Here is a 9,195-nt window from a genome sequence, read left to right as displayed (position 1 = left end):
GAGAAGCCTCCATCAGAGCTGGTCTGTTTCCTCTTGGCTTACAAGAAACATTCATTCCATCAATCTTTATAGCAGTTATTATATTCCAAGCACTAGACTAGGCTCTGGGATAGAGAGATGAATCAGATGCAGTCTCTGTACTCTGGGGGCTTACTAAGGGGACAAGTGTGGGAAGTACTGTGCTGAGCTGCAGGTGATGGGCACAAGAACTGAGGTCCGGTTCCTGGCTTCTTTGGTTTCTTTCTTCCTTCAAGAAGGACATTGATCTCCTGGCCTTTCTGACTCGCATTTCAGACCTCCTGATAAGCCACTCCTTCATTCCCATACTCAGTAGGGGAGGAGGCTAAACCCACGGACATAGAGATGAGTGGGTGGTTACTGCCCTATGGGAACGGCGGCCTAGTGGTGAAAAGAGGCAACTCGGCAAATAATTACAATACAAAGTCAGCCCTAATACCAGTTTCTGCTGTGCTGTGTCTGTAACTCTTGAGGTGCCTCAAAAATCCATATTTGTAGGCCTCATCCAGGCCATGATTCAGTAGGTTGAGAAGAAGTTGAGAAATGTGTGTTGTTAACAGTGTATCCTAGTGGTTCCAGCATATGGTCAGGTCTAGGAAGGGGACAGTAGACAAGCAGTGCTAGCAGAGGGGCTGCATAGGTGACAGCTATTGGTCCTCTAAGACTTCAGAGGCATTGGGTTTATACCAGGTATAGTTTGGATGAAGGAAGACTATTCCAGGGATATAGGATCACATGGTACAACTGGTGGGGTGATGAATGTCTGGGGCATTGAGGGAACTGGGAAAGGCCAAGTATGAAAAAAGGAGGGACAAAAGCTGATGTTAGGCAGGAGCGAAGGGGGCTGACTTAGAAGGATATTTAGCAAAGAGTTAAGAAGCTTGGCGTGGATTCTATAGGGAAGACAGTGGCATGGTCCCAGCAGAGTTCAGGAACACAGTGCTGGTGGTAAGATGGCAAGGGTCTAGAGTAGCAGGACTAGAGGCACAGGAACTGTCTTAGTTATCAATTGCTGTATAATAAATTACTCCAAAACGTAGTGGCTTTATACAATAACATTTTATTTGCTCCTCACTTGCTGTGGGTCAGGGATCCAGGCAGAGCAGGGCTGGGAACTTCTGCTCTATATGGTTTGGCTGTGGCTCAGCTGGTTGTTGGGCTGGACTGGAAGGTCTGAGGAAGCTCCATCCTTCTGCCTGGCACCCCAGTGCTCCTCTGCATGGCCTCTCTCTCTCTCTAGTGGGAAGAGAGTTGCTTAGGATTCTTCATGGAGTGGTGGTTTAGGGGCAGTTGAACTTCTTATACAGGGCCTGACTTCCAGGAGGGAGCATTCCAAGTGGCAAAGGCAGATCTCTTAAGGCCAGCCTTGGAAGTTACTTCCACATTACAACCATGCTGCTTTTATGGGTTGAAATAGGTCATGGGGCCAGCTCAGACTTAAGAAGAAGGGAAATAGACTCCACCTCTTGATGGGGGGGAGGCAAGGTCATATCGCATAAGACATGGGGGATGGAGACATTGGCACAGCTACTTTGTTAAACACCATCTACCATAGGACTAACTGGAATATTGTGATTTCTTAGACAAGAGATAAAGAGGCCTGACGCATGGCAGTAGCAACAGTGATAGAAAGGGATGCCCATGGGAGATGTTTTAGAAGTAGAATTACATAACCTGCCTCTTGACTGGACTTGTGGAAGGGGATGGAAGGGTCAAGATTGATTCCTGAGTTTGTGGAAGGGGATGGAAGGGTCAAGATTGATTCCTGAGTTTCTGGTTGGCATAAGTGACACTATCCACTGAGAAAAGGAGAGATCTGGGGCAGTGTGATGAGTGTGAGTGTGGCCAAAGCTGAGGTTGGTTTGTGACATGCTGAGTTTGAGACTCCTCTGCATGGAGAAGTTGAATAGGCATTGGAGCTCAGGAGAGAGATGTAGCTTAAAGACGCAACAAGTCCCTGGCATTGAAGCCTTAGGAATGGATAAGTCAACATACCTAGATGATGTGGTTTGACTACATTCCCTCTCACATTCAGGTGTTACTACTGTGACAGTATTAAATGATGAGGCCTTTAGGAGGTGATTAGCCCATGAGTGTTTCTCCTCCATAAATGAGATTACTAGATGCCCTTGACAAAGGGAGTTAGCTCTCTCTTGCCCTTCTGCTTTCTGCCACGTGAGGATGCAGTAAGAAAGCCTACACCAGATGCCAGCACCTTGATCTTGAACTTCCCAGCCTCCAGAACTCTGAGAGAATAAATTTCTGTTCTTTATGAGTTATTCAGTCTCAGGTATTCTGCTATGGAAGCACAAATGAACTAATACAGGTGCATCCTCTTATTTTCATTTACAGGTGAGCAATGCAAGGTTTAGAGGCTCAGGACATTGCCCAAGGTGAGAGCTGGCAAGTAGTGAGTCAGGATTTGAACCAGCCTGTCTTATTCCACAGCCCATTCTCTTAAGGATTACCTTACCTTGCTCTCAGCAGGCAGTCCCTGAGCCCTTGTGATCTTGCTCTAAGGGGAAGCCAAGGCCCTGAAAACATTAGCTTATGACAGCAGCTCCAGATGGAACTCTGGTCATAATCACAGGCTGAGCCCCAACCCTTGTCACACACTGAGCCCTGACCCTGGTCCATACTGAACCCCAATCCTGGTCACACACTGAGCCCTGACCCTGGTAATACAGTGAGCCCTGTGCTGTTATTGCAGCATGAAACAGACTAAGACACTAGGTTTTCCTTTTTTATCTTCATCAGCTTTGTTAATGTCAACAGCAGCTTAAACTTTTTGATTGGATGTATCTTTTCTAAACACAAAATGAATGTAAAAACACATCCCGGTTGGGGGCCGAATGACAGACACAAGCCAAAAACACAAGCCAAAGAAGGAAGATGAGCAAATCTCCTCAAAGTGAATCAGAAGGCATCTGCTTTTGCCCTCCCCCTGCTGTGGCTTTGCGGAAGTGGTTCTTTTGTAATTAATCATCATTTCTATTCCCCCTTCTCCCATCCCAAAGAGCAAAATCAGAAGTATGAATCAGGTCTCAACTTAGCAGTTGGGAAAAACACTGTAGAAGCTATATTTTAAGATATTTAAAAAATATCTCCTCAGAGGTGGCTTCCATGGGGAGAAATTCACTTAAAACATATGTAATGGGAACATTTTTTCTTTTGAGACTATTTGCGTATTCACTTTACAGAAAAATGTAAAAGTTAAAGTTCCTGTGTATGATTTTATTTTTGTAAATTTTTATTTATTTTTCTAAGTCTGATTTTAAAGGATCAACTTCTATTCTTAGATTGTAGGAAGACTATGTCCAGAAACTATTCTATGACTAAAGCATCTTTACCAATGTAACCATACAAAAAGGAGGAAAATTCTAGAAGTCCCCTAGTCTGAAAACTGCTAACAGCTTCTGAAGACTGTGTTTTTTCAGGTGATACTTAGTCCATAGAATAGACGTATAAAAAATGAAACAAAACATGAGACTTGTCTTGTAGTTGAATCTCAGTACTTTGATACCATACATGTACAAGGCTTTTATGATAAAATGGAAATATTCTCTTCTGGGGAAAAGCAGAATTGGATTCTATAGGGAAGACAGTGGCATGGTCCCAGCAGAGTTCAGGAACACAGTGCTGGTGGTAAGATGGCAAGGGTCTAGAGTAGCAGGACTAGAGGCACAGGAACTGTCTTAGTTATCAATTGCTGTATAATAAATTACTCCAAAACGTAGTGGCTTTATACAATAACATTTTATTTGCTCCTCACTTGCTGTGGGTCAGGGATCCAGGCAGAGCAGGGCTGGGAACTTCTGCTCTATATGGTTTGGCTGTGGCTCAGCTGGTTGTTGGGCTGGACTGGAAGGTCTGAGGAAGCTCCATCCTTCTGCCTGGCACCCCAGTGCTCCTCTGCATGGCCTCTCTCTCTCTCTAGTGGGAAGAGAGTTGCTTAGGATTCTTCATGGAGTGGTGGTTTAGGGGCAGTTGAACTTCTTATACAGGGCCTGACTTCCAGGAGGGAGCATTCCAAGTGGCAAAGGCAGATCTCTTAAGGCCAGATAAATATATCTGGTTACCAGATATATTTATTTAATGTCATAAAGTACCAGTCAAGCTTTCGGTAAAGATAGCAGGATGAATCAAGGGCATAGAAACTCCCTATTACCTGATCACATAAATAAAAAATAGTAAAATAATAAAAAAGGAAAGCAGGAAGGGATACCATTTAGTGTCCTAACTTTAAAAATGGGGTCCTAAGAAAGAAATCAACCTTACTGGAAAGATTCCTTGTGGGTCTTAACATAGCCTCTGCCCCACCTCAAAGCTGCATTGGGGAAAGAAGATGGACTTGTTAACACGTCTTGAGAATTTCCCCTTAAATCCCAAATTTCAGAAGAAATACACTAAGGAGGTGAGTGAGCTACTTGGAGGAAACATAAAGGAAAATCCTCAAGAGAAAAAGCTTCAGTTTCAGTCATTGCAGCATCCTAGGATGGCATCTAATGCAGAGAAAAAATGTAGGAGTATTCAGTTTTTCAAGGCTTTTTCCTGAACTTGGAGACCTAATATAGCATTTTTAGTTAAGGGTAACAAACCCAGGACATTTTATATAGCCTTTGAAGAGGGAGTTCTGTCTTTCTCCCCCTGTTTCCAAATTCTATGGTTATAGAAATAATAGGACACATTACTCTGAGTCCCCAAACTATAGTTGGAAAGGGAAGATAAGCAGGTATAATATTAAGGTGAACATGGTACCAAAGAAAACTCATCTGTACTAAACTATAGCAAGGAAAATGTGTGGATGAAAGTGCCCACATAAGCCTGAGCAAAATGAAAAGAAACATCATAGTAATTATTCAAACGTACAGTTTCATCATCTTTAAAATGGAGCAAATAATTGTATCTGCCTAACAGAGTTGTGTTATAATAATTAGAGGATTAATATATGGAAATTGCAGAGAACAGGTCTGGCACACAGAGAACCATTCAGTAACTGTTAACAATAAAAATAATGGTTTTGTTAAAATAGTACAGGAAAAGGTAAGATCAGTCTAGCACCCTAAAGACTGATAAACAGTCTGCAAAAGAGGACAACTTATGGGAAAGATTACCCGAGAGTATTTTACTCTAAAGAGCTTAATAAAACTATGAATTTTATTAAATAAGTGTTTGACAACAGATTTAAAAAGAAAAACAGAATAAGATGAAAAAGAGGAATGCAGAGAAACAAAAACACCCAACTGCATTACATAATTTTTAACTAAATTAGAATTTTCAAGGATTAGAATGGCCATAGCTGAAAATTGAATTGCTAACATAGAAGAAAGGCTCGATTGAATGCAGCAAATATTCAAGAGAGAAAAGCAGTTCAAGAAGGACTAATAGATATAAGTGATTAATAAAGATGATCCAACATCGTCCAACAAAATAAATTATGTGCAAGAAACTATAGAATAAATGACATAGAAACAAGTGACACCAAAAAATATAGCCAAAGTTGTGACAGAATAAAATTTTCCCTGAAATAAGTAAAAATCTAATATGCATATTGAAAGAACTCAACATGTTTCAGGAAATATTGACAAAATGATATAGAATGCTGATGCAGAACATTAGAATTTACTGAACACATGTTGTTAAATAATTTATTTTTTAACTTATTTTAAGTTCAGGGGTACATGTGCAGGTTTGTTACATAGGTAAACTTGTGTCATGGGGGTTTGTCATACAGATTATTTCATCACCCAGATATTAAGCCTAGTACCCATCAATTATTTTTCCTGATCTTCTCCCTCCTCCCACCCTCCACTCTTCAATAGGCCCCAGTGTGTGTTTTTGCCCTGTATGTGTCCATGTGTTCTCATCATTTAGCTCCCACTTGTAAGTGAGAACATTCAGCATTTGGTTTTCGGTTCCTGTGTTAGTTTGCTAAGGATAATGGCCTACAGCCCCATCCATGTCTCTGCAAAGGGCATGATCTCATTCTTTTTATGGCTGCATAGTATTCCATGGTGTATATGTACTACATTTTCTTATCCAGTCTATCATTGATAGGCATTTAGGTTGATTCCATGTCTTTGCTATTGTGAATAGTGTTGCTGTGAACATTGGCGTCCATGTATCTTTATAATAGAACAATTTATATTCCTTTGTGTATATACCCAGCAATGGGATTGCTGGATTGAATGGTATTTCTGTCTTTAGGTCTTTGAGGAATCACTACACTGTCCTTCACAATGGCTGAACTAATTTACACTCCTACCAACAGTGTGTGAGCATTCCTTTTTCTCCCTAACCTCGCCAGCATCTGTTATTTTTTGACTTTTTAATAATAGCCATTCTGACTGGTGTAAGGTGGAATCTCATTGTGGTTTTGATTTGCATTTCTCTAATGATCAGTGATGTTGAACTTTTTTTCATATGATTTTTTGGTGGCATATATGTCTTATAAACCTTTTTAAAAAGAAGAAAGATCTCTTCAAGTACCTAGGCAGAAAAATCAAGATACCTACAAATGAACAAAATCTCGCTGACCTAATACTTTTTCATAGCAATATTCAATGCCAGAACACAATGGAACAACGTCTAAAGTCCAAGGGAAAAGAGGGTTTGACCCAACGATATTCTACCAATATAATCATCTCTTGCGTATGAAGACCATATGTGGGAAATACTCCAGTGAGAATTATAGCACATATGAGCTTTACTTGGGAGAAAACAAGAACATGAATACCTACTGTTCAGCTGTAAAATCAAGGCGGTCATTGATTTCTCCAATTCATGAAAGGAGAGTCCACTATATAAGGACTAGAGGATCATTTAGAGTTGGAAGCCAATGGAGCAATGTCTACAAGGTGTTGAGCAGAAGAAAATGTGCCATGTGAGTAGTGTATGTTGTCAAGATATCTTTTGAGTATCTGAGCAAAGGTCTTTCTCAGACATAATGTGAGTAAAGCATATGTGAGCAAAACAACCTGACAATGAAATCCAGCCAACCAAGAAATTAAACACCCCTCCCGCCTGAGGAATTAAAAAGGTTAAAAAAAAAAAAGCACTGGTAGTCCTTTTATTGTGAGTTATAGAACCAAATCCAAGATTTATAAACCTCGGGAAGTAAAAATTATTAACAAAATCTAAATTTTGTTAGGAGTGAAGAAGGATGAGAATATTAGTTACTAATGTAGCAGTGTGTTAATACTGAACTCTTCCTGTCTGGGTGTCTGGAGAGGTTCCCAAGGCTAAGGATAAAACCCTAGGTGCCACCTTTCCCCATGTTTCAAAGTTTGGTGCTGGACTCCATTTGCAGAACTCTTGGAGGGAATGGCCAAAAATATTCTTATAGCAAGAATGTAAGAGGCTGGGCATGGTGGCTCACGTCTGTAGTCCCAGCACTTTGGGAGGCAGCAGGTGGAACACCTGAGGTCAGGAATTCAAGACCAGCCTGACCAATATGGTGAAACCCCATCTCTACTAAAAATACAAAAATTAGCTGGGCAAGGTGGCTCGTACCTGTAGTCCCAGCTACTCGGGAGGCTGAGACAGGAGAATCGCTTGAACCCAGGAGGCAGAAGTTGCAGTGAGCTGAGATTGCGCCACTGCACTCCAGCCTGGGTGACAGAGCGAGACTCCGTCTCAAAAAGCAGTAGCTGCAACACTAGAAAGATGGCAGAGCAAGAGCAAAGAAAAACCTCTTTGGTTCCAGAAAATCTCCTGATAAAGGGGAAGGCTTATCAAGCCTTCAAAGCCACCCAGGCAAAGGAGGCACTTTTGGCAAAGAAGGATCAGAGGAAAGGAAAAGTGTTCAGGCTTAAGCGACTGGAATCATTCCTACATGATTTCTGGCAGCAGAAACATGACAAGATGCATCTCAGATGACTAGAAGTGAAATCTCATGCCTTGGAATTGCCAGATAAACATTCCTTGGCTTTGTTGTACGCATCGAAAGGATTGATGGTGTGAGTTTACTGGTGCAGAGAACCATTGCAAGACTTTGCCTAAAGGAAATTTTTAATGGTGTCTTTGTAAAAGTCACTCCCCAGAACCTAAAAATGCTGCATATTGTGGAACCTTATGTGACCTGGGGATTTCCAAATCTGATGTCTGTCCTGGAACTCATTTTGAAACGTGGACAAGCCAAGGTCAAGAATAAGACCCTCCCACTGACAGCCAACACAGTTATTGAGGAGCACCTGGGGAAGTTTGGTGCCATTTGCTTGGAAGATCTCATTCATGAAATTGCCTTCCCAGGGAAGCATTTCTAGGAGATCTCATAGTTCTTGTGCCCTCTCAGTGGCCCATCATGGTACTAAAAATAGAGTGGGCTTCCTCAAGGAGATGGGCACACCTGGCTATCAGGGTGAATGCATCAATCAGCTCATCTGCCTGCTTAACTAGATCCAGGTGCCAAACTGCAGTAAATTTTTATCAGTGAAGTGGAAGCATGTGTTTCTGTTTTTTTTTTTTTTCTTGGAATTTTTATTGAGTATCTTCAGAGAAGATTATTTCCTGCTTTATCTTCAAAAACTGGAAAGGAAGGGTCAAAGAAAAGATAGTAGTTGATGTTCATGGCAAGCACCTCTCATCACAATCCAGTTCCAAGGAAAAATTCCAGCATTTTCTACATTGGCCGCCATCTTGTCTGAAATCAGCACATTCCATGGAGGAAGGAGTCCTGCTTTGGTGCATCTTCTATCCCAGGGTTTAATGTTGGTAAATGAGTAACTCTAGCATTTGTACAAGGCTCCCTAAGACTCCTGCAGTGGTCGACCAAGCCCAGGGACATAATTGAATCTGGAGATTCCTGGGGCCTTGTTTTGAAAAAGACTTGAAATACACATAGGAAGAAAGCACCAAAAATAAATGTTCACTTGTCTCTGAAAAAAAAAAGAGTATAAGAATATTAAGGGATTATATTTTGATCCCTTAGTCCGTCACTCTCCTGGAGTGTTTGAAAGAGTGAACATCAAAGGAGAAAGAAAAAAATATCTCTGGAGAACAAGGCTGCCGTGCTGTGGCAGTTTTCCCTTCCCTGGGCAGTGGAGAGTTGCTGAGAGGGATGATGCTTTGAGATCACTTCAGGCTTGGTGTGAAGGTCTTCACCTTTAGAACTTGATATGTGTTCTGAGGGTTGAAGGGATATAATAGACTGGTAGTAGACTCAGATATATGAAATCT

General features: G+C 41.4%; 1 pseudogene; it reads left to right on the top strand.

Moving 5' to 3' along the window:
• The first annotated feature begins 7,668 nt into the window (after nucleotides 1-7,668).
• Nucleotides 7,669-8,415, top strand: LOC100585995 (annotated as a pseudogene).
• Nucleotides 8,416-9,195: the final 780 nt, after the last annotated feature.

The sequence above is a fragment of the Nomascus leucogenys genome, chromosome 6, assembly GCF_006542625.1.
Source record: "Nomascus leucogenys isolate Asia chromosome 6, Asia_NLE_v1, whole genome shotgun sequence".
NCBI classification, from domain to species: Eukaryota; Metazoa; Chordata; class Mammalia; order Primates; family Hylobatidae; genus Nomascus; species Nomascus leucogenys.
Note: the sequence above shows the minus strand (reverse complement) of the source record. Positions and strands in the feature narration are given on the sequence as shown.